Here is a 6000-nt window from a genome sequence, read left to right as displayed (position 1 = left end):
CATCGATGCAAGAAATTTTGGTTTTATAGCCATGACGTCATCGACCTTCCGTACGTCCGTACGTTCGTCCAGCCCTCCATGTATGCCAATGTGACCAGTATCACGCTAGTTTACAGCATACATCTTTGATATTGGACATCCATGTTAAGGTCAATTGACACCTGTCAAATCAAGGTATCCGCAGACTAGTATCATATGACCATTGCTCATCGAGGTCGGCTTTTTCCAAGTTGCACCGCTGACCAGGTGCTGGTTTTCGATTGGATCGCTGGCTCAACCCAGGTAAACTCACCTAAAGCGGGTTGATTTTTTTCGCGCTTTCTGTGGCTCGACGCGGCTACATGGCCATATTTCGTCAGCTATAGCTCTTAACAGTCAACACTTTTCATGTTCAGCTAGGAAACGGTTTGGAAAATGTTTTCTTTCTGCATTTTTCGCTGGTTTCAATCCAGTTTTGCATATCATGATAGCTGTGGTCCACACTGGTGGCTACGCAGTTATTCAGGTCAAGCATCGGAGGGATATAAACTTAAAGAGTAAAAGGTCAATACACTGCCAATATATATTTACATATATACATAACAAATTAAGTTAAGTTAGGTTAAATTACGTTTAGCACCTCTAGGAATAAACGATTGTTTGTGCGAAACAGTGCGTGATACAGCCTTATCTAGAAAACGTTTAAAAGGATGCGCTTCAGATTCTAGGACACGCTTAAATTCTTTCCTCGTCAAATTCTGACGCCTTGTTACAAGTGACTCAACAGTATCCTTGGGGAGTCCTTTGACATTTAGACATCTATTCTGCACTCTCTGTAGATCTTCTTCGAGGTAAATGGGCAACCCTCCCCAGATAGGCGAGGCATATTATAAGAGAGGTCTAATCTTAGTGACGTAAGTTGTTAGACCAATAACCCTGGGGAGATGGGCTGTTCTGCATACCCTAAGATAGTGGATCCGTTTACGCGCTTTGCAGACAATACTTGAGACATGTGTATTCCACTTGAGATGGTTCTGTACATATACACCCAGTACTTTAAACTCTGAAACCCTCTCCAGTTCAGTAGGCCCGATACTAATAGGACGCGGAGTTGGACAAAACTTCATGAAGGTGATCCACATATCTTTTGTCTTCTTAGAATTCAGCTCCATTTTATTCTGTACAGCCCAAATTTCCAAGTGAGTCACAGTACCCTACATTTGACTAACAGAGTCCTTTGAGACTAATTAATACAGGGTGCAGTCATCAGCGTACTTGCAGGTGTTGCACTCCTCAATATCATTAATATGCACATTAAAACGAGTAGGAGAAATGACACCACCTTGGGGCACACCAGCAATCATTTTGCCATGTCTGGAGAGGGCTCCCAGGAGCTTAACCTGCTGTGTTCTGTCTGATAAGTAGTTTTGTGTCCATTCCCAAAGGCTCTTGTTAATGCCCATGCTAGCGAGTTTAGTCAACAGAACACCATGGTCAACTAGATTGAAAGCTTTTCGGAAATCTACAAAGACTACATGCACGCCATTATATGGGCTACCAGAATCTATGGCGTTATACCAGTCTTGTGTGATGCTGGCAAGCGCAGTCATAGTAGATCTGTGCTTAAATGCGTGTTGAGACGCATTAGGATTTATATCCTTTAGGTTAAGGTTAAGTTGGACCCTCTCCAGCACCTTGGCGACTTGTGGCAAAACTGAAATCTGCCTAAAATCAATGTTTATATCGGTCGAATTATCGACCTTGGGTACCGAGCTGACGAGCATGCTTGTAACTGGTAGGATACTTGGACTGAGAGCAGCTACCATTTCTCGCTCTTGTTGATATTTCTCCTTCTCTGATCTTTAATATGCTGCGTGCCTCAGTGGAGTACAGGTGTCACGAGATTTAATTATTATGCTGTTGAATGCCTCTACATTGTCATGAACATCACACTCTTCATAAACAGCACTCCAGCTTTCCAATTAAGTTTAAGCCCTATAGAACGTAGGTTATCAGGTTTAAACCTCATTACAGATCTTAATATTGCTATCCCATGCCGTTGCTGGTTTAACAGGGAGAATAGAATGCACTGATGATCAGATCGACCAAGCGTTGGTAGTAATATAGCTTACCCATATTCGAAAGAAATTGATCCAGAATATTCTCAACCTGTGTAGGCATTGCGGATTAAGAGGATTAAAGTCCCCGGTAATTATAATACCCGCCGAAGGTCTCTCTATCAGCAAGTTTTCTAAACGCTCAGTGATGTAATCGATCAATAGACCTAATCGGCTAACTCAATGTTGTACCCAATTCAAACCCTTTGGGAATAAAACGTTTTGTTCCAGGTATTTCCATATCATTTAAATATGAATGCTACATTATCATGCAAATACAGTAAACAACGAATCTTAGTCCCGGGAGATTTGAATTGGGTACAACATTGAGTTAGCCGATTAGCCTCTATTCTCTCTCCTCGCTTCACGATTTCCCTGGTGGCAAATATAGAGCAGCCGTAATTATGCAACTGAGAAGTCTCGAGATCCGAGGTGGCATGTGAAGCAACCACAAAACCTCTTTGTCACTGGCTTCGATATTCAACCTCGTTCCCAGGGTCTTCTCGGCTTTCAATATGGCGGCGGGTCTTGAGAAGACCCTGGCACACAGTGAACTAAAAAGATCGCTGATTGGTGCTTTTCTCACATGAACTCTAATTGGTTTAATGTCAAAAGAAAGATGGCGGCTAGTGAGGAGAGCCAGACGAAGAACAGAATTCGTGTTTAAATCATTTTCAAAATTGTAGCTGTTCTGTAAGAAGCAGCCGCAAATTAACAAGCATAACTGTCAAAAATAATTCGCCGTTTTTTCACGTTGCACGGTGATCTACATCAGGCCTCGATTCCAATTAAAGCTACGTTGGCTTTTCACGACCTCTGGCATAGCGATCGCTCTCTATATAGAAGGATATAATGGTGTTTGAAAGACGCAACGGTAATTAAGTGATTTTATTTCGTAGGTACCTTCACGTTTTGTTTCATTTTGGCGTCTCACAATTGTAATTCCCTGACGCGAGTATTGTTACTGTTGTTCAATGTTTTCACCATGTCAGATTGTGTTACAAATTATAAAATTGTGCAACAGGGTTCATAGATTATTGATGTGGTTGATTCAGCAGTTGTATGTGGTTCTGTTGACTCGTGTGACAGCTGCAATGAAGGCGGGTCTGTTAAATACAGGTCAAGACTAGAGGTCGCTGCTCCAATAATCAACAACTAAGCCAAAAGTTTCCCCGAGACCTGAAACAACATTTTTGTTGAGTGATTAGCGCTAGCAGACACTTTTGGTGTTGTTTATTTGTCTGCAGCACGGTGACATGTACACTCACCTGTGGAATGTGACCTGTGTTTTATTTCAATAGACCTGCACCTGCAGTAATCCATATTCTTTCCCATCCCTTCCACACTCTTCAGCTAGTGGTGCACAGAGAGATCTAGCTCGGTCGGTTTTCATCATTGCCTTTTACTTTCATTAATAAAAAATATTAATCTCCTCACCCCAAACAAAGTGCATGTCATCTTGTAATTTTCCAAGAGAGTTATTTAGATTGTGAAGTCTTAACAATAATTATTATTCTTGAAAATAATAATTATTGTAAGGCTTATCATTATAGTCTCATTGACCTGACAGTTCGCTAACGACTTCAATTTTTGCTTTTTCTGATTTAAAAATATAAATATGTATATTAAACAGTATTCTTTAATTTTGCACACATTACTTTTTTAGCATCACACTCCTGTGAGTTTTCTTGTACTCCAATAATTTAACTTGAATTGTTCGTTTTCAAAACATGCTTTGAAAATATTCTCTAGCATTGCTCAAGTTGTGGCATTTTAATTACTGTCTGAAGATGTGGTACATCGAATGATTTGGGGGAAGATTGCGGACTGGACAGGGGGATTGGGAAATAAAATTGAAGGTGATAAGGCACAGGAAATTTGCAACTTCACCAGCAACAAGAAACTATTTCACAAAAAGAAATAGTGTTTTGTTTCTGGAATGGTAAGGGCAGGAGAAAAGATAAAATACTGTAGTGTGGGTCACTTGGTCGGTCATATATATTTCGCTTCGTGTATTGAAACTCTCAACAAAGAAGGACAAAAACGTGGACGCAAACTCTCTGAACGGTTAGAAGCGTGTCAAGGAATATTAACCATTAAAGAGAAGATAGTGAAAACTTCATATTTATGACTCACTTCGTTCACTTTCATGCTTGTCAGCATTATGATTTGCTATACTTCAGGTTCACATGTTCACAAGTTTGTTTTTACGTCTCATAGATGTTTAGATGTTCAATTACAAACTCTGTTTTGAATGGCCACTCTACTTCATTGTGTAAATAGTTCACCCTGAAGTCTAAATAGATACAATTCGTTTCTCAGTAAATGAAACGAAACAAAAATGTAGTTTAAGGAATGGAGGCAAATAAAACAAACCGTGCCATTGTCACATGCCTCCAAAACAGCAGATTAAGAGCCAGTTTGATAAAACAGCAAAGATCCACCCCTAACCCTGAGCTCATTCGACAAGAACTGATAAAGATGATGAGATGCTTATGTTAGTTAGGACTTGAACAAATTGTGCCCTTTTTTAATTAGGCTCAACAGATTTCATGAGCAACATTCCAAGACATTACATTTTCTTCACTGGCAGGACAAGACATGGAAAAGTTCTTTTCATAGCTTGAAAAGTGCAAGAAGCAGATTGCTAATCCTATGGAATAGCATGTTCAACAATGTACATTGGCTTGATTATGTCAACTTTACTACAAAATATATTTACAATAACAAGTTGTAAGAATGTGGGCACTTAACATGCTGTGGTTCCCTGTTGGCAATCAGAAGACAATTAAAATACTGATTTTACACTGACATGACAATACTTGCAGTCAATCGACGAGATGAGAGATAAAACCACAATATAACATTCAAATGGTTTCAGTGTGAAAATGATTCAAGTACCACAGATTCTAAAAACAAAATATGTGGTATAATAATACTTCCTTTCAGGAAAATAGATTTGGGTCAATGTATACTGGGGAAACTCGTTGTCAGAACGCTCATATACACCGATAAGAAATCAGGTAATCATTCAAGTTTATGAAAAATTAATGATAATCAGGTTGAATTGATTGAAAATAAACATGCAATATAAACTATACATCACGGAAGACAGAGAACACACCTCCGTGACTAAATAGCTAGAACCAGGGCTTTCATTAAACCTTAGCTCACTGGATTTTACGGTAATCAAATGTCTGTGATGTTACGGGTGAAACTGCATGCGATGGCTGTTTCCAAACTGTTTAAAAATCACAGCCCCGAGAAATAATAGCCGTCTATAAAATTGCATTGGTTTAAATTAACATGAAATGAAACGAAAAGCAAGATTCCTTTGTCATCTACCGCATTCTCTTTGCTCGTGCATTCATCCATCTGTATTTTTGGTTTCTTACATCAAATTTTACAGCTTTGGGTTTCCCTTCTCGTACTCCATTTTGTTTGTTGGCAGTTACCGTACCCAGATTTCTCTCACCTTATTCCTTGCCGCCATTTTGAAAAAATTTGCATATTTGTCCATCCTCGATGGACAAATCTTGATCACGTGATCTGCTGTGTGCCAGGGTCTTCTCAAGACCCGCCGCCATATTGAAAGCCGAGAAGACCCTGGGAACGAGGTTGTTCGATATTCATTAGGCCGTAGTTAGAATAGAGCTGTGAACATAAGCCAACACACCGCCGCCTGGTGCAAGTCTGTCTTTGTGAAACACGTTAAAAGACTGGCCGATGCTAATTAACAATTATTGGATGAGGTTGAGCATGATAGTGATAATTATCAAGGCCAAAAACAAAAACAAAAGCCCCTATGGGGAGCGCTCAATTAAGTATGTGTTTTTTTTTTGTTTACCCTATAGATCATCCGACAAAAATATTTAACCCTGAAAAGTACGATAAAACATACTAT

The sequence above is a fragment of the Montipora capricornis genome, chromosome 9, assembly GCF_036669925.1.
Source record: "Montipora capricornis isolate CH-2021 chromosome 9, ASM3666992v2, whole genome shotgun sequence".
NCBI classification, from domain to species: Eukaryota; Metazoa; Cnidaria; class Anthozoa; order Scleractinia; family Acroporidae; genus Montipora; species Montipora capricornis.
This window is presented reverse-complemented; position numbering follows the sequence as displayed.